Consider the following 21,672-nt stretch of genomic DNA (forward strand, 5'->3'; position numbering starts at 1 on the left):
AGGACACAAAAGAGTGCATTCTGTATGGTTCTATTTTTATGATGCTCTGGAAAAACTGAATGCATCAAACATATGACCTTGAACTAGTCATGTTAATTCACTGAGCCTAATTACTTTCATTTAAAATGGGACTAATAACCACTTCAAGGGTTATTTTGGGAATTAAGATGTATAATGTATATAATAGCATCAAACACAAAACCTAATCCATATTAGAAGATGAATCAATGCCCCTCTATGTCTTTTGCTTTCTTTTATTTTTCTGTTGCTTTACATGACAAATATCAGATATCAGTGCAGTTAATGTCCCTTATTACTTGTTATCTGGATGACTCAGATATGAAAGAAGACTTCATTTAAATGTGTTATTATTTTATATGGGTGTTTTAAACTGTAGGTTGGTTTTGTACATCTTTGTAAGAAAGAAAACATCTTTGAAAACAGCATGTCTCTTGGCATTATTTACATACCTGAAGAAATATGATTTTATGCTGAAAATATAAATTTTTACATTTTTTAATAATATGTTTACATTGTAGTTTCTCAGGATTATGCAAAACTAGGCCAAACCAGCCATTCAACTGCCTTCTAGTTCTAATTATACATGAATTCCCATCAAATTTCCAATTTTCCTGGATTTTAGGGAAAGCTGCTGTGACGTATAGAATATCCCTAGGTTACTGCTTATGCCAATCAAACACACATGCACTCATATGATCAAGAGAGCTTAGAGAAAAAAAACAGTAACTCTGAAAGCTGGAGATACCCTCTTGCCTTTCTCCATTTCATATGCATGAGTTACAAACAGAACCTGGCTAGCTGCTTTAGAACTTTGTACTACTAGTGGTGGAAATATTGTTAGGGAATAAGAAGCATCAAATCATGTAAAGGTGCTTCTGAAAACCTGCACTCATTCTGCGATTTAGATAACAATTTTTAAAGCTAAATAACACATAGTTGTTAAGCATTGTTTGGTTGAATATATAAATCCTATCATTTTTTTAAATTATAAATTATATAATGGAAATACAGAGCACTTATTTTGAATTTCTACCTTCAGAAAATCATTTTCACTATGTTGTAAATAAGAACTCTGAAATACATCTGGTGGCTGTGTCCACACAAATGGAAAACTGAAACTACATTCCCTACCTGTGAAGAAAAAATGTTCTGGTAAATAAAAATAGTCCCTGTCACTACAACTATTTCAAAATAACTCAAGTTCTTTATTATTATCTTCCAGGAAACATAGACATGGCCACAGTAATACTAATTCATTCACCCTTTCCTTTCTCTCCTGCCAATATCCATCTTTATCTTCTCTACTCTAGCTCCCATCTCCAACTCCAGAAAGTCCTCAGTCCTCATGCCTTTGACTCCTTTTTTAATGTGTTTCCCCCATATGTTTCCCCCACACTGGAAGACCTACGGACATGTTCTGTGTCATGTCATCCTCATGACAACCTTATGTCATGACATCTCAGGACATCTCTACTTTACAGATAAGGAAATTGAGGCTTTCTGAATTGCCCAAGTGGAGAGTAAAAACTAAAATTTAATTTATTGACTCCCAAGCCTATATTCAGTGCCATTCTGCTCTTTTCCTTTTCTAATGAAATGTACCTATGGGCCCTTACAGTTTCAAGGCATTCACATTAGTATAAATAATTATAATAGAGACAGATGTGAAGGCGAATCTGGTTCTGGAAAAGAGTCAAATCTTGTTGGAGCCATGGTTATAAAATTAAGTAAATCAGAACACTGAATGCTATGCTATTGGGTAAGAACTCCCTTTTATGTACCCAAAATAATGAGGCAGAATTTCCATGTGATTCATAAAATGGTTCTAAAGATGTCTCAAGGTCATGATGTATTTGTATTCATGTTTGGAGGCATTAAAACACTAGTTCAAATCTAGATTCTAAAGTATACATGTCAGGGTGCTGGGTGGCTCAGTCAGTTAAGCATTCAACTCTTGGTCTTGGCTCAGGTCATGATCTCAAGGTTCATGAGTTCAAGCTCCACATTGGGCTCTGCACTAATGGTGCAGAGACTGCTTGGGATTCTCTCTCTCTCTCTCTCTCTCTCTCTCTCTCTCTCCCTCTGTCTTGCTGCCCCTCCTGTCTCTCTCTCTTTCTCTCAAAATAAATAAGTAAACGTAAAAAATGCATTCACTCTTTGCATATAAAATATACAAATCAATAGTGTGTGTATTTGGTTTTTGTAAGTTAATAATTGTGACATTAAAAGTGATCATCCAGGGGAGGGGACCAAGATGGTGCAGCAGCATGGAAATTCTCTGCTCCTCTCATCCCTGAAATGCAGCTAGATCAGCACCAAACCATTTCGCACACCTTGAAGATTGATCTGAGGACTAACACAACAATCTGCATCATTTGAGCCACAGAACTCAGCAGGTACATGGTGCCAAGAGGTGAACTCGGGAAGAGAGAAGCCACAGAGGGTAGGGAGCTGGAAGGAGGTGTTGCTTGGCAGACTGACAGCATGGTCACAGACAGTGTAGAAGCCGGGAGTGGATGGAAGCTGGAGACAAAGGAGGGGTGCTTGATTACAGGTTGGCAAGAGCACAGAGTTCTGATGCTAGAGGCTGAGAAGCTAGATGATGCCATTTTCACCTTTCCCAGACATGCGCATACAGGCCTACACACACCACAACAATCTACCCCAGTAAGCTAAGCAGTGCCGCCTAGTGGAGAACAGAGCTGTTACACCAAGACCAATCCAACTACGCCAACCAAGCCTTAGAGGACCACCATAAGTCTCTCCACCTGCTTAGTTTACAGACTATAAAGTGCTTCATAATTTGACCTCTAGGGGAAACTACATGTAATCTCATTTAGATTTCATTCTATTTTCTGGTCCATCTATTATTTTTTTTTCTTTTCTTATTCTTTGATACAGAAAGAGAAAAAAATATTTTTATTTTCCATATTTATGAAAAAGATTTTTCTTTAATTTCTTTTCTACTGTTTTTTAATTATTTTTATAATTTCTTAGTCTATTTTACTTTCATTTCATTTTATTCTATTTTATTGTATATATTTAAAAAATTTTTTAACTTTTTCTTACATTTTTCCCCTTTTTTTCTTTACTTTCCTTTCCCTTTTTTCTCTATTCTATCAAGATTCTTTCAACAACCAGACCAAAACACATCTAGGATATAGCCTCCTTTATTTGATTTTTTGGGGGTATTGTTTTTAATATTTTTTATTTTATTTTTATTTTGTTAATTCTATTTCTTCCTCCAAAATGACAAAGGAATTCATCCCAAAAGAAAGAACAGGAAGAAATGATAGGAACTCAATCAACACTGATATAAGCAAGATGTCTGACCAGAATTTAGAATCACGATAATAAGAATACCAGAAGGGGTTGAAAAAAAGCATAGAATCCCTTTCTGTGGAAATAAAAGAAGTAAAATCTAGTCAGGACAAAATTAAAAATTCATAACAGAGATGCAATCTTGAAAGGATGCCATGGTAGCAAGGATGGATGAAGCACAGCAACAAATCAGCTATATAGAAGACAAACTTACAGAGGATAATGAAGCAGGGAAAAAAAAGGAAAACAAAGGCAAAAAATCATGATACAAGAATTAGAGAACTCAGTGACTCATTAAAAAGGAATAACATCCAAATCATAGGGGTCCCAGAAGATGAAGAGAGAGAAATAGGGGTAGAGGTTTATGTGAGCAAATCATAGCAGAAAACTTTCCTAACCTGGGGAAAGACACAGACATCATAATCCAGGAATCACAGAAAACTCCAATTAGATTCAACAAAAACCGACCATCAACAAGGCGTATTATCATCAAATTCACAAAATATACAAACAAGGAAAGAATTATGAAAGCAGCAAGGGAAAAAAGCCCTTTACCCATAAGGGAAGACAGATCAGGTTTGCAGCAGACCTAGCCACAGAAACTTGGCCGGCCAGAAAGGAGTGGCAGGATATAGTCAATGTGATGAATCAGAAAAATATGCAGCCAAGAATTCTTTATCCAGCAAGGCTGTCATTCAAAAATAGAAGGAGAGAGAGTTTCCCAGAAAAACAAAAACTAAAGGATTTCATGATCATTAAACCTACCCTGCAAGAAATTTTAAGGGGGACTCTCTGAGGGGAGAAAAAATGTAACAAAACAAAAAGACCAAAAGAAACAAAGACTATAAGGGGCCAGAAACATCACTAGAAATTCCAACTCTACAAGAAACATAATGGCAATAAACTCATATCTTTCAGTACTCACTCTAAATGTCAATGGATTAAATGCTCCAATCAAAAGACATAGGGTACCAGAATGGATAAGAAAACAAGATCCATCTAAATTCTGTTTGCAACAGACCCATTTTAGAACTAAAGTCACTTTCATATTGAAATTAAGGGGATGAAGAACCATCTATCATGCTAATGGTCACGAAAATAAAGCTGTAATAGCCATATTTATATCAGACACACTAGATTTTATTTTTTTTAATTTTTTTAATATTTATTTATATTTGAGAGAGAGACAGAGACAGAACACAAGCAGGGGAGGGGCAGAAAGAGAGGGAGACACAGAATCTGAACAGTCTCCAGGCTCTGAGCTGTCAGCACAAAGTGTGATGCAGGTCTTGAATTCATAAGCCATGAGATCATGACCTGAGCAGAAACCAAGAGTCAGACACTTAACTGACTGAGCCACCCAGGCACCCTGAGACAAAGTAGATTTTAAAAGAAAGACTGCAACAAGAGATGAAGAAGGGCAATTATTTCATCATTAGGGGTCTATCCACCAGGAAGATCTAACAATTGTAAACATTTATGCCCCCAAAATAGAAAACCCAGATATATAAATCAATTAGTTACAAACATAAAAAAAAACTCATTGACAATAATATCATAATAGTAGAGGACTTCAATACCCCACTTACAACAAAGGACGGATCATCTAAGCAGAAAATCCATAAGGAAACAATAGCTTTGAATGACACACTGGACCAGATGGACTTAACAGATATTATCAGAACATTTCATCCTAAAGCAGCAGAATACACATTCTTCTCTAGTGCAGATGGAACATACTTTAGAATAGATCACATGCTAGGACACAAATCATACCTCAAAAAGTAAAAAAAGATAAAGATCATACCATGCATATTTTCATACCACAACACTGTGAAACTCAAAGTCAACCACAAGAAAAAATTTGGAAAGACAAAAATACTTAGAGACTAAAGAACATCCTACTAAAGAATGAATGGATTAACCAAGAAGTTAAAGAAGAAATTTAAAAGTACATGAAAGACAATGAAAATGATAACACCACATCCAAAACCTCTCAGATGCAGTAAACTTAAGTCAACTTAAGATGCAGTCAACTTAAGAGGGAAGTATATAGTAATCTAGGCCTTCCTAATGAAAGAAGAAAGGTCTCAGATACACAACTTAACCTTACAGCCTAAAGATCTGGAAAAATAACAGCAAACAAAACCCCCAAATAGCAGAAGACAGGAAATAAAAAAGATTAGAACAGAAATCAATACTATAGAAATCAAAAAAAAAACAGAACAGATCAATGAAACCAGGAGCTGGTTCTTTGAAGGAATTAACAAAATTGATAAACTCCTAGCCAGTTTGATCAAAAAGAAAAAAGAAAGGACCCAAAGAAATAAAATCAAGAATGAAAGAGGAGAGATTACAACCAACACAACAGAAATAAAAACAATAAGAGAATATTATGAGCAATTATATGCCAATAAACTGGGCAGTCTGGAAGAAATGGACAAATTCCTAAAAACATATACACTACCAAAACTGAAACAGGAAGAAATAGAAAATTTGAACAGACCCAAAACCAGTAAGGAAATTGAATTAGTAATAAAAAAATCTGCCAAAAATCAAGAGTCCAGGGCCATATGGCTTTCCAGGGGAATTCTACCAAACATTTAAGGAAGAGTTAATACCTATTCTCTTGAAACTGTTCCAAAAAGTAGAAATGGAAGGAAAACTCCCAAACTCTTTCTATGAAGCCAGCATTACCTTGATTCCAAAACCAGACAGAGACCACACTAAAAATGAGAACTATAGCCCAATTTTCCTGATGAACATGGATGCAAAAATCTTCAACAAGATATTAGCCAACTGGATCCAACAATACATTAAAAAAATTATTCACCACGAAAAGCGGGATTTATACCTGGGATGCAGGGCTGGTTCAATATCGGCAAATCAATCAATGTGATACATCATATTAATAAAAGAAAGGAAAAGAACCACATGATTTTCTCAATTGGTGCAGAGAAAGCATTTGATAAAATACAGCATTTCTTAATAATAATAATAATAATAATAATAATAATAATAAAAACCTTAAGAAAGCAGGGATAGAAGCATCATACCTTGAGATCATAAATGCCATATATTAGAGACTCACCACTAATATTATTCTCTATGGGGAAAAACTAAGAGCTTTCCCCCTAAGATCAGGAATACGACAAGGATGTCCACTCTCACCACTGTTATTCGACATAATATTGGAAGTCCTAGCCTTAGCAATTAGACAACACAAAGGAATAAAAGGCATCCAAATCAGCAAAGAGGAAGTCAAACTTTCACTCTTCACAGATGCCATGATATTCTATATGGAAAACCCAAAAGATTTCCACCAAAAAACTGCTAGAACTAGTTCATGAATTCAGCAAAGTCACAGGATATAAAATCAATGCACAGAAAACAGTTGCATTTCGACACACCAATACTGAAGCAACAGAAAGAGAAATCAAGGAATCAATCCCACTGACAATTGCACCAAAACGCATAAAATACTAGGAATAAACCTAACCAAAGAGGTGAAAAAATTATACACTGAAAACTATAGAAAGCTTATGAAAGAAACTGAAGACACAAAAAAATGGAAAAATATTCCATGCTCCTGGATAGGAAGAACAAATATTGTTAAAGTGTCAATATTACCCAAAGCAATCTACCTATTTAATGCAATCCCTATCAAATTAACACCAGCATTCTTCATAGAGCTAGAACAAACAATCCTGACATTTGTATGGAACCAGAAAAGACCCCAAATAGCAAAAGGAATCCTGAAAAAGAAAACCAAAGCAGGAGGCATCACAATCCCAGACTTCAAGCTATACTACAAAGCTGTAACTATCAAGACAGTATGGTACTGGCACAAGAACAGACACTCAGATCAATGGAACAGAATAGGGAACCCAGAAATGGACCCACAAACATATGGCCAACTAATCTTTGACAAAGCAGGAAAGAATATCTAATGGAATAAAGGTAGTCTCTTCAGCAAGTGGTGCTGGGAAAACTGGACAGCGACATGCAAAAGAATGAACCTGGACCACTTTCTTACACCATACACAAAAATAAACTCAAAATGGATGAAAGACCTAAATGTAAGACAAGAAGTCTTCAAAGTCCTCGAGGGGAGAGCAGGAAAAAAACCTCTGATGGCTGCCACAACTTCCTACTCAGCACGTCTCCAGAGGCAATGGAAACAAAAGCAAAAATGAACTACTGAGACCTCATCAAGATAAAAAGCTTCTGTACAGTGAAGTAAACAGTCAGCAAAACTAAAAGACAACCGAAGGAATGGGAGAAGATATTTGCAAATGACATATCAGATAAAGGATCAGTATCCAAAATCTATAAAGAATTTATTGAACTCAACACCCAAAAAACAAATAATCCAGTGAAGAAACGGGCAAAAGATGTGATTAGACACTTTTCCAAAGAAGACATCCAGATGGCTAAGAGACACATGAAAAAATGCTCAACATCACTCATCATCTGGAAAATACAAATCAAAATCATAATGATATACCACCTCACACCAGTCAGAATGGCTAAAATTAACAACTCAGGCAACAATGACAAATGATGCCGAAAAAGGGATACTCTTTTGCACTGCTGGTGGGAATGCAAACGGGTGCAGTCACTCTGGAAAACAGTACAGAAGTTCCTCAAAAAATTAAAAATAAAAATACCCATGGCATAGCAGTTGCACTACTAGGTATTTATCCAAATAATACAGGTGTGCTCTTTCAAAGGGGCACATTCGCCTCAATGTTTATAGCAGTTATATCGACAATAGCCAAAGTATGGAAAGAGCCCAAATGTCCATCAACAGATGAACGGATAAAGATGATGTGGTATATATATACAGTGGAGTATTACTCAGTAATCCAAAGAAATGAAATCTTGCCATTTCCAACTATGTGGATGGAACTAGAGGGTATTATGCTAAGAGAAATTAGTCAGAGAAAGACAAAAATCACATGACTTCATTCATATGTGGAATTTAGGATACAAAACAGATGAACATAGGGGAAAGGAAGCAAAAATAATATAAAAACAGAGAGGCTCTTAAATATAGAGAACAAACTGAGGGTTGCTGGAGGGGTTGTGGGTGAGGGCATGGTTAAATGGGTAGATGGCATTAAGGAAGACACTTGTTGGGATGGGCATTATATATAGGGAATGAATCACTGAACTCTACCCCTGAAATCATTATTGCACTATATGCTAACTAACTTGGATGTAAATTTTAAAAAAAGGAAAGTATTATTTCTAAAACAGTGTCAACTTTACATCAATATAGTGGCACTAATATGTACTCAATTGTGATACTTATTAGAAAATCTAAGACCCTCTTAAAAAAACGTGATCAGCCATACAATGTGCTTAGCAGGATATTAAAGTACTATGAATATAGTAAATACTTCATACATGCTTCCATTGGCATTAATAATAATTACAACCAATTAATTACTTTGAAATCATGAATTATATATCTGTATCTGCAGCTAAATAAGAATTAAGAAAGTAAAATCAGACTACTTTAACAAGAAATAAATAAAATAACATAAATAACATAGATGGATAATATTAAACCAGAAACCAATGGTTTTCTTAGAACCATTATAGAAGAAAGCAACATAGGAACTACAAATACTCAGCCACATATGAACTTAAACTATCAATAGATCTGAAGCAACTTCTTGTATCTGAACGTGGAAAGATGTTTATCTTCCAGACAGAATTAAGCAAGCAGTGGTTTAATAAAAAATCTTGATAATTAATAGGTGATTAGGAGAGATAAAAAGATTAACATGTTTTAAAAAAGAAAGAAAATAAATGTGTTCATTAGTGATGGATAGGTTAAATATGGATGAGCTAATGGGGTCTTAATAAATCCATATGCCATGGATTTCCCACTAATTAAGAAATCAACAAAGATGACCAAACAAAATGTGTGACATTTACAAACCATCTTTCAAAATTACTTCAGAAGTGTTAAGTTACTAGAGAAAATTTTTTCTGAATTATACCAAAATATACATGTACCTCACTAGGATAGTCTTCTCCCATTGGCTTATGGCTCTTTTGTGATCATGTCCAGAGCAGTGGTTCTCAAACTTTAGTATGTGTAAGAATCCCACGGAAGGCTGGATAAAACATAGTTCCTGAGCCTCACTCCCATGTTCCTGGTTCAGTGGGGCTGGGATAGGGCCAAGATTTGCCTTTCTAACAAGTTCCAGGTGATGTTGATAACTGCTAGTCTTGGGACTAGGTTTGAGAACCACAGTTTTCGAGTCTTTGTATAAACAAAGTACATGCCCTTCAGAACAAGAACACAAAGAACATAAACATAAAGCAGGGTTGAGGTCACAATAATCTAAAGAAATTTGATACGAGAATGGCAGAAACCCTCCTTCAAGGAAATTTTTTCCACTCCAATGTCACCTTGCAGTTACAAATACATCTTGTGCAAAACACTTATGCAGAACTTGGTTTATGATCTTGCTCTAACAAGCTATAATGTTTATTTTTTGAACAATTAAAAATATGATTTTGCTGTCAAGCAGTCTTCCTAAGGTATATGAAACACAACAGGTTTTACAGGTTTTTTGTGTCCTACATTTTGTCTCTCATTGTGGGCAGAGGGAAATAAGCTGATGTAAGCCAAAAACACTTCTAACCTGTCAAATTATTTTTTAAGAACTTACATGTTTATAAGAGAAAAATAACAATCTTGGAAGGATGATTTTCTGCTCTATAAATAAATATGATTACTGGCTTTTTCACTCTGTTTTTATAGTTTTATTAGTTATATTTTTATTGTTCTTTGGAGATATTTTAATGACAACTTGGGAGTAAAAGCAGTATGAAAACCTCTTCCTGATGAAGTATTCATTATTATTAACAGAAGGCAAGTGTTAATGTATTGAAACAGAATGAGACAAAAAGACTCAAGTTCCTGGTTCAGATACATTGGTTCTAACTAATGAAATAAACGCATGTTACACAGAATGGCTTCTGGCTACCTTATCAGATTTTCCCTCTTATTTCAGCCTATTTCAACTGAATTGAGCTCATGTTAGCACTATGCACTTAAAAAGATGGAGAAGACTCTTTTTTTTTTTTAATTTTTTTTTCCAACGTTTATTTATTTTTGGGACAGAGAGAGACAGAGCATCAACGGGGGAGGGGCAGAGAGAGAGGGAGACACAGAATCGGAAACAGGCTCCAGGCTCTGAGCCATCAGCCTAGAGCCTGATGTGGGGCTCGAACTCCCGGACCGCGAGATCGTGACCTGGCTGAAGTCGGACGCTTAACCGACTGCGCCACCCAGGCGCCCCTGGAGAAGACTCTTTTAGGTGAGTTGTATCAAGGTAGGAACAGAAGTGGCACCAACTGCCCTTTTCCCTATGCTCTGTCCTCAAGATAGGGCACTTGTCTGGCCCAGCCATTCTTACTGGGAATGAATATGGCTGGGTACAGATCACATGTTAGTAAGCATTCTTGGATTACAAATGGTTGTTTCAGGGAGTCTCACTGGGTTCTAATTAGACTTCAAAAAATAGTCATTCTGTCCTCTGAATTAGTCCTTAGTGTTACACAAGATTGGGCTCACTTATTTCCTATAACTGGTCTCTCAAAGGCCCAAAAGACTTTTGTTTATGAGAAGCAGATTTTCTCATAAATGTTAAATCTGAAGTGGGAGTTTTTCTTTCATTAACTCACTTTCTATTAAGAACGAGTTAGTGGGGTATTAATGGCTCAACTACTTTATCTGTTTATATGATCCTTGTAGCCTGGCCTTCGTATTCATTTTAAAGGAAAAAGTACTCAATATCTAACATATTCAACATCGAGTTTAATTCTCATTATCTAAAGTTTGATAACCATAAGAGATATTCTGTGGAAAAGTCCTCATAATAAACATGATCAGAGCCTCATAGGCTTCATTTCTATTTTCTATTTTCTTTATTTCACCAAGATTAAATAATCACAGTCAGAACTTTTTTGTAGTTTTTATTTACATTCCAGTTAGTTAACATACAGTGTAAAATTAGCTTCAAGCGTACAATTTAGTGATTCAACACTTCCATACATCAGCTGGTGCTCATCACAAGTACACTTCTTAATCCCCATTACTAATTTCACTCATCCCATCACCCACCTCCCCTCTGGTAACCATCGGTTCATTCTCTATAGTTAAGAGTCTGTTTCTTGGTTTGCCTCTCTTTTTTTTTCCACTATGATCAATTGTTTTGTTTTGTAAATTCAACATGAGTGAATCACATAAAATTTGTCTTTCTCTGACTGACATATTTCACTTAACCTAATACTCTCTAGCTCCTTCCATGTCATTGCAAAAGGCAAGATCTCATTCTTTTTTATGGCTGAGTAGTATTCTAGTGTGTCCACATCTTTATCCATCAGTCAATGGACATTTGGGTTCTCTCCATAGTTTGCCTATTGTTGACAGTATTGCTATAAATATCAGGGTGCATGTATCCCTTTAAATTAGTATTTTTGTATCCTTGGGGTAAATATCTAGTAGTGTAATTGCTAGATCATTGGGTATTTCTATTTTTAACTTTTTGAGGACCCTCCACACTGTTTTTTCTAGAGTGTCTGCTCAGGTTTGCATTCCCACCAACAATGCACAAGTGTTCCCCTTTCTCCACATCCTCACCAACACCTGTTGTCTCTTGTGTTGTTAATTTTAGCCATTCTAACTTATGTGACGTGATATCTCATTATAGTTTTGATTTGCATTTCCTTGATGATGAGTGACATTGAGCATCTTTTCATATGTCTGTTGGTCATCTGTATGTTTTATTTGGAAAAATATCTATTCGTGTCTTCTGTCCCCTTTTTAACTGGATTATTTGTTTTTCTGGGTGTTGAGTTTTATAAGTTCTTTATATATTTTGGATACTAACCCTTTATCAGACATGTCATTTGCAAATATCTTCTCCCATTCCATAGGTTGCCTGTCAGTTTTGTTGATTGTTTCCTTTGCTGTGCAGAAGCCTTTTATTTTGATGATGTCCCAACAGTTTATTTTGCTTTTGCTTCCCTTGCCTCAGGAAACATATCTACTAAGAAGTTGCTGTGGCTATTGTCAAAGAGGTTACTGCCTGTGTTCTCCTCTAGGATTTTAATGATTCCATGTCTCACATTTAGGTCTTTAATCCATTTTGAATTTATTTCTGTGTATGGAGTAAGAAAGTGGTCCAGGTTCATTATTTTGCATGTTGCTGTCCAATTTTCCCAACACCATTTGTTGAAGAGACTGTCTGCTATTCTTTCCTGCTTTATTGAAGATTAACTGACCATATAGTTGTGAATTCATTTCTGGGTTTTCTAATCTGTTCTTTTGATCTATGTGTCTATTTTTGTGCCAATACCATACTGTATTGATTACTATAGCTTTGTAACATAAATTAAAGTTCAGAATTGTGATACCTCCAGCTTTGATTTTTCTTTTTCAGGATTTCTTTCACTATTCAGGGTCTTTTGTGGTTCCATACAGATTTTAGAATAGTTTGTCCTAGCTCTGAAAAATGCTGGTGTATTTTAATAGGGGTTGCATTAAATGTGTAGATTGCTTTGGGTAATATAGATATTTCACCAATATTTGTTCTTCCAATTCAGGAGCATGGAATGTTTTTTTTTTCCATTTCTTTGTGTCCTCTTCAATTTCTTTCATAAGTGTTCTATAGTTTTTAGAGTACAGATCTTTTACCACTTTTGTTAGGTTTATTCCTGGGTATCTTATGGGTTTTGGTGCAATTGTAAATGGGATCAATTCCTTGATTTCCCTTTCTACTGCTTCACTATTGGTATATAGAAATGCAACAGATTTCTGCATGTTGATTTTGTATCCTGCGACTTTATCAGTAAAGCATCACATATCAGTTCATGCCATAGTTTGGTGGAGTTTTTTGGGTTTTCTACATAGAGTATTATGTCATTTGCAAAAAGTGAAAGTTTGACTTCTCCTTTGCTGATTTAGATGACTTTTATTTATTTGTATTGTCTGATTGCTGTGGGTAGAACCTCCAGTACTATGTTAAATAACAGTAGTGATAGTGGGCATCCTTGTCTTGTTTCTGACCATAAAGGAAAACCTCTCAGTTTTTTCCCATTGAGGATGATATCACCTGCAAGTTTTTCATATATGGCCTTTATTATGTTGAAGTATGTTTTCTCTAATCCCACTTTGTTGAGTATTTTATCATGAATGGATGTTGTACTTTGTCAAATGCTTTTTCTGCATCTGTTAAAAGGATCATATAGTTTCTATCTTTTTATTAATGTGGAGTATCATGCTGATCGATTGGTGGATATTGAACCATCATTGCAGTCCAGGAATAAATCCCACTTGATAGTCGTGAATGATTCTCTTCATGTACTGAAAATTTTTGCATCCACATTCATCAGGGATATTGCCCTGTAAATCTTTTTTTTCTTAGTGGAGTCTTTATGTGGTTTTGGTATCAGTAATGCTGGCCTCATAGAATGAATTTGGAAGTTTTCCCTCATTTCTATTTTTTGGAATAGTTTGAGAAGAATAGGTATTAACTTTTCTTTAGATGTTTGGTAAAATTCACCTGTGAAGGCATCCAGTCCTAAAGTTTTGTTTGTTGGGAGTTTTTTGATTACTGATTCCATTTCTTTGCTGGTTATTGGTCTGTTCAAGTTTTCTATTTCTTCTCGTTTCAGTGTTGGTAGTTTATATGTTTCTACGAATTTATCCGTTTCTTCCAGATTGTCTAGTTTGTTGCCATATAGTTTTTCATAATGCTCTCTTATAATTGTTTGCATTTCTGTGGTATTCTGTTCTCCTTTCTCATTCATGATTTTATTTATTTGGGCTCTTTCTCTTTTCTTTTTGATAAGTCTGCCTCGGGAGTTATCAATTTTTTTTATTTTTTCAAAAAACCAGCCCCTGGTTTCATTTATCTGTTCTACTTTTTTTGGTTTCTACATCATTTCTTTCTGCTCTAATCCTCATTATTTCTCATCTCCTGGCTTTAGGCTTTGTTTTTTTTCTCTTTTCCTAGCTCCTTTAGGTGTAATGTTAGGTTGTTTATTTGAGATTTTTCCTGCTTCTTAAGGTAGACCTGTTTTGCTACATACTTTCCTCTTAGGACCGCTTTTGCTGCATCCCAATGGTTTTGGAACACCATGTTTTCATGATCATTTGTTTCCATGTATTTTTTATTTCTTCTTTGATTTCCTGGTTGACCCATTCATTATGTAGTAGCATGTTGTTTAACTTCCATATATTTGTGACCTTTCCAATTTTTTTCTTGTGGTTGACTTCAAGTTTTATAGTTTTGTGGTCAGAAAATATGCATGGTATGATCTCAATCTTTTTTGTACTTGCTGGGGCCTGACTTGTGACCTAGTGATCTATTCTGGAGAATGTTCTGTGAATAACAGTCATAATTTTGAAAGACATTCTTTGCAGCACATCTTCAGAACTAATGCATTTCAAACATGTTATGAGCAGAATTCAGTATATCTTACTCTCTTCCAAATTCCTTTTTCTGGAATTTCTTGCCATATATTTTTACTTCTATTCTTGTATTTTTCATTATTTAATAAAATTGTGAACAGCTAGCAGACTACTTTGAGTGTATATATTTCTTATTTTCCAGTACATTTTGTTCTTGAATTAATTGAAATAAATTCCCTTTTAATTCTTTAGCATGAAGCTGAGCCAGAATCCTGGTTATTGATACAGCAATTCCACAGAAATCCTAGCTAATAGATATCTTTTATTAATTACTTAGAGTATTCAGAAACCATGTCAAGTACTTTACATGCATTACCTCATGTAACTCTCATAGCAACTCCATGAACTAGGTATTATTATATACTCATATTTTAAAGATAATACTACAGTAAGTAACTTGCTCAAAGTCTCAAAACTCTTAATTACTGACCCATGACTCAAACCCAAATTATTTTTATTCTGAAATACATGTTTCAATGAATACCATGTACTAGAGCTATTTTCAGGAATTTGAGGCTGTACATATATTTTTGAAGTGAGCAGTCATCTCTGGAGTATGATAGAAGACCTCTCACTGTCAAATATCTCTTCCATGAGTCTATGGTAATTCAAAAATTTATCTTTCAAAATGCATTATTTTAATCAAAGCTTTTCCCTTCTATTTATGCCTATTACTGGCAATAAATTACATCTTATATATTAATCTTCTCTATTATCACCTCTTTCTCTTTCCTCTTACAGATTTTTTTCCCCTTGTTTAAGGAAGCCTTCTAGCTGGACTTTTGTTTCCACATTTCCCTGTTTTCCTCTCCTTATCTCAGGATATCAGGATATCTTATATCTTCATGGGAGGCCTCTGAGCAGAGAAATCAGCCCAGAGAAGGTAGGTTTCTGAACTTGCAGCCAACTCTCACCCAGAGAAGTCCTGCCTTTACCTGCTTCAGGTATTGAGTAACAGTACTTGGCATACTAAACCTCTCCCCTTCTACTACCTCCTTCTTCTCTGTTTAAACAGCTAGAGATAATTTGATGTTACTTTGTTCAAAACTTGGAATCTTCTAAAATGACCACAATCCATTGGCTGAGCAGTCCTATGCACTAATAAACCATATAACTGAGCCTCTGGGCTTTTTCTCTGAGACATTTTCTCCAATGGCTTTGCTAATCATAACGCTCATCACCTTGTCTCTTGAACCAAGAAAGATATGCTCATACTCCACAAGGGGACCAAAATTTATCTTACAATGAACCTGTGTAATTTATAACAAAATCTAAGGTTTTATTAACATTCTTTTCCAGAAGTGGCTTTCTTCAATATTACCATTTCCATAGTTACTGCTTTTCCCTAACAATTAAACTTTAGACAACAAATAATTCTTTAATATCTGCTCTGTGTTATAATTTAACTTTTAAAACAACTTTGAAAGGTAGACCTTACCATACTCATTTTTCAAATAAAGTACTTGGAGTTAAGAGAGTTTAGATAATTTCCCCAAGAGAACACACACATACAGAGCTTTGACAACAACCATAAAAGCTGGACTAGACCATAGTGACTTTAGATCCTATATACTTTCTCCTACATCATGCTTAAAGTTGTTTTGCAAATAACAGCTTCATTAAGATTTTGATCCCAAAACTTGCAGATTATTACTTAACTATGTCTACATGCAAAATAGGTTGTGTTTTAAATGAAAATTATGATTTAAAATATTTAAACTGGAGAAATATTATTAACTGAATAAGAGCCCCAAGAAAAATCATATGAATTTCTAAATAAATGGTTAGCAAAACAAAAGATGGATTAAACACAAGGAAATGAAAACTTATAAGTCAGAGCAAGAAATACTTTATTTATGATTCATCTCCTGACTCACTCTCAAGTAGGGTAAAAAACATCTTCTAACCTGATATGTATAAAAGGCACAGTGTATTCATTTGGGAAAAGTAATTTTGAAATCTCAAAAAAACTTAAAATACTTCAAAATATATAGCACAAAATAAATTGGAAAATCAGTTTGCTAAGTTTCCAGTCTTTGAAAAAACTTTAGAAAAATTGATCCACATATGTCCAAGAATAGAAAAAAAATATTGCCATTTAATTTAAAAATTTGAAAAACAGAGATATCTGGGTGGCTCAGTGGGTTAAGCATCCGACTTTGGCTCAGGTCATGATCTCACAGTTCATGAGTTTGAGCCCCACATTGGACTCTGTGCTGACAACTTGGAGCTTGGAGCTGGCTTCAGATTCTGTGTCTCCCTCTTTCTTTCTGCCCCTCCCCCATTCATGCTCTGTCTCTCTCTTTCAAAAATAAACGTTAAAAAAATGAAAAACATTTGATAACTGAATGACAAATCTAAGCAAAACATTTATTGAAAATTATTAGGAGATTAGAATAAGAAATGTTTCTACATGGACATTATATCATCATTGTCCTCCACTTGGTAATACATATCTTTGACAAACTTATTTTGCAATAAACCAATTGTTAGAGTTCTTAGTGTCATCAGACATTAGGTTTACCAATAATGCTTCGCAATAGTCCCATATGCTAAAATGTGGTCTACATGGACTAAATTTTATTGTTTCAACTTTCAAGATATTAATTGATATAAATATGTCTTTAGAGTTTTGGAAACAGTTTCTAACTCTTATATAAAGACAAGGAAGATAAAACAACCTCATTCAAGTGATGTAATTATAAGAAGGCAGGATGTGTTATAGATTTAGCAAATCAGCATCCTGTATATCCACAATACTTCTCACTGAAGGCTGGTGTCTGGGCTTCCATTATTACAGATGGTTTATATGGTATGAGTTGTCCCTGGGTGATGTTATATTAGTTACGATTCTTGGGCTTTGACTAAAATTTTTTAAATTGTAATTAGAAAGATATACAGGATTTAGACAACTGATAGAACAGGCATGAAAAGTTAGTCAAACACTTCACAGTTCAGAAGGATCAACTAGCAAAGCAAATGTCTTTTGTCAGGAATAAGGCTCGTCTGGACATATCCGCTATCACCGGACTTTGATGTTTCTGCCACTGGCCACGTCTCTGCTGCTGTCACCAGTGAATTATCCACTTGAGCTTCACCTCCCAGCAATGAGCCAAGTGTGGGACTTAAGCCTTAGCTCCCACAGGAAAAGCAGTGGGAGGACTCTGCTTTTCTGGATCCCATAGTGAAGGGTAGGCCATTTCCTGTGTATCAGTCAGGACTGAGGCAGAAAAAAAGAACCCTCTCTGAGTGTTTCAATTGGAAGAGGTTTAATTTTTAAAAAAGAAGAAGAAGAACTAGATGCTTATGAATAATGAGAAGAGTTTCTAGTCCTCAGATTTTTGCTAGCCTTTCGACATGCTGGAGGTAGATAATGTGGCTTTGGCCATAATCTTATGAGATTGTTTATTATCAGTCGCTTGCGTTTCAGCACCCACATGTAGGATTTGAGGGGGAATGCCTAGAGACTGCGGTAAAATCTTGTATTTGACAAAGGCTCTGAATTTGCCAGCTGCTGCTAGAGGAAGGGATAATGACTTTTGCTTCACGTCTACCTTTCAGATGTGGTGTGAATGCCTAATTAGCAGGGTTTAAACACAACTCTGCTGACAACAAAGTCTCCAAAATGTAGCTCCCAAGTGTTCTCTGATTTGGGGATAGGCACAGAAGGGAGTGAGTGTATTGCCAACCCATAGTTCTATATTCCTTCACAGAGACTAGATATATATACACAGAATCATCTCCAAATAGAAAGACAGATCTCACACTGGAGGAAAAGACTACAGAAATACACATCACAATGTAATGCTCACATGTTCTCCATCTCATGTGTATTTTCTGAACAGATGATAATATCCAATAAAAATTTATTTTTTAAATTACCAGTTAATCTCTCTATTCCAGCCATTTTCAGATATAATCCTATGGCACAGATACCACAGCTCTATGTAAGCCCTATTTTTTACTAATATGATTGCTATGTGCTAGTATAACCAGGGAAAACAATACTGAAAAATGCAAACGTACACACCCACTCTCTCTTGTCTTCTTCCATCCATTATATACAAAGATTGCTCTTGGATCTTTGGCTGCGCCTTCAGATAGTATTCTTATATTTGTTACATTTTGGACATGTGGTCTGCCAGAGATAAGCTATTTATTTCATGGTTTTCCTTAGGCAATCTTAGTTTAATTATTTAAACTCACTCTAGGCTATACATGAATTCGTTATTCTTTGTCTGCCAGATTAACCATTCTAGACAACCACGGTTTTTCAGAAATTCATTTATAATACACAGCCAATCCAAGGGACCCTAGTTGCCTTAAACCTCATTGTGAGCTCCTTGTGAAATGTAAAACTATTTTAATTCAACCTTTCACCAACATAGAAACTGGCACATAGTGGGCACTTAATAAATATTTGATGAATGAATGAATCAGTAACAGTAAACTAGCCATAGCCAGGACTTAATCATTAGTTGATCTATATTTATTGTTTTATGTAACATAACTCCAGATATAAAAACATGTGACACATGACATAAATCCAAAAAAAATTTTCTTTTTAAGTTTTTTTTTTTTAATGTTTATTTTTGAGAGAGGGAGACACATACACACAGAGTGCAGGGGGAGAGGGGGGAGGGTCAGAGAGAGCGGAAGACACAGAATCTGAAGCGGGCTCCAGGCTCTGAGCTGTCAGCACAGAGCCCAGTGAGGGGCTTGAACTCATAAACGGTGAGATCAGATGCGAGCTGAAGTCGGACACTTAACCAACTGAGTCACTCAGGCACCTCCCCCCAAAATTTATTTTTAAGATGAGTATCCTTTCAAATTTTTGCTTTCAGTAACATTCTATTGTAGTTTAAATTATTTTGACTTATATATTTTCATACCAGTATGAATTATTCTTTGTAGTTCTTCAGTTCTTCACAAATGTTATTGCTACTTTGGCAACCACCTTCTATGATAAATTGTAAACACTAAAACTCAAATTACTTCTCAAATTATCTAATCTTTAATCTGAAGGCCCAGGGAGACATTTATTATTTTAGAGTGAATCATTTCCAAGACGAAACTCCCTTGTTGCCTCCCAGATTCTAAGATCTAAACAAATCATTAATTCAATAAAATGTAAAATAAAATTACAAATTAAAGGATAAGAGCATTTTTTTCTTGAATCTAAGTCAGTTTTATAATACAAACAATAAGACCCTTTCACTTAGCTAATGATGATCATTTTTTTTTTAATTTTTTTTTCAATGTTTTTTATTTATTTTTGGGACAGAGAGAGACAGAGCATGAACGGGGGAGGGTCAGAGAGAGAGGGAGACACAGAATCGGAAACAGGCTCCAGGCTCTGAGCCATCAGCCCAGAGCCCGACGTGGGGCTCGAACTCACGGACCGCGAGATCGTGACCTGGCTGAAGTCGGACGCTTAACCGACTGCGCCACCCAGGCGCCCCGATGATCATTTTTAAAGTGATAATAAGTAAGTAACTTTCCTTAAGAAGTAGTTTTATTTCCAAGTTGGCTAGCACTTAATAAATCTGACCAATCACCAGATAGCCTTAACACGAAAAAAAATGAAACTATAGGGCACAGATGAGGCTCAGTCAGTTAAGCATCCAATTCTTGATTTCAGCTCAGGCCATGATCTCAGGGTTGTGAGATGGAGCTCCGTGTGATGAGCGCTAAGCTTGCTGAAGATTCTCCCTCCCTCTCTGTCTGCCCCTCCCCTGCTCTCATGCTCTCTTTCTCAAAAAAAAAAAAAAAAAAAAAAAAAAAAGAAAATTATATATAAGAAAGAAATGAAACTATATATTCCATAAATTCTTCAGCTGAATTGTCTAACAAACATCTTATCTTATGAATTTATCAACAATAGAAATTGAATGATGATAAAAACAAACAGTTATTAACAAATGGAGTATACAGTCCCAATAAAAACTCCAACAGAAAAGAAATTGCCAAACCAATTCAAAAATCTATATGGAAATGCCAAGGAAATACGTTTGTCACGTTAATAATAATGCTCCCTTCCGGGGAGCCTGGGTGGCTCAGTCAGTTGAGCGACCGACTTCGGCTTGGGTCATGATCTCAAGGCTCCTGGGTTTGAGCCCCGCGTCAGGTTCTGTCCAGCTCTGTCGGGCTCTGTGCTGACAGCTCAGAGCCTGGAGCCTGCTTCGGATTCTGTGTCTCCCTCTGCCTCTAACGCACTCACAGTCTGTCTCTGTCTCTCTCAAAAATAAATAAACATTAAAAAAAATTAAATAATAATAATAATAATGCTACCTTCCTATCCATGGAAATGGTATAATTCTCCAGTTACATCTTCTTTAACATCTCTCAGCAATATTTAGTAGTTTTCAATGTATAAGTATTAAATATTTTTGTCAAATTATCACTACTTCATATTTACTGATGCTACTGTGTTTTTGTTATTTTTATTTCTATTTCTAAATGCTTTTATCTAATTTATAGTAACAGAATTAACTTTTGTTTATTGATTTTACACCCTCCAATCTTGCTAAACTCCTTTATTAGTTCTAGGAACTTTTTTGTAGTTTCCATAGAATTTCAGCATAGATGATTAAGTCTCTCTGAGTCCAGTTTTATTCACATTCTTTCTTTTACTTGCCTTATTGCTCTGGCTAAAACCATTTCTAGAACATTAACTACACGTGGTGACAGCACATATTTTTACCTTGCTTCTAATCTTCAGGAAAGTATTTAATCTTGCACCATTAAATATGATACTAGCTATGTGGGTTTTTATAGATGTCCTTTATCATATTGAGGAAGTTCCTTCCTGTTCTTATTTACTGAGT

The sequence above is a fragment of the Prionailurus viverrinus genome, chromosome C1 (assembly GCF_022837055.1).
Source record: "Prionailurus viverrinus isolate Anna chromosome C1, UM_Priviv_1.0, whole genome shotgun sequence".
NCBI classification, from domain to species: domain Eukaryota; kingdom Metazoa; phylum Chordata; class Mammalia; order Carnivora; family Felidae; genus Prionailurus; species Prionailurus viverrinus.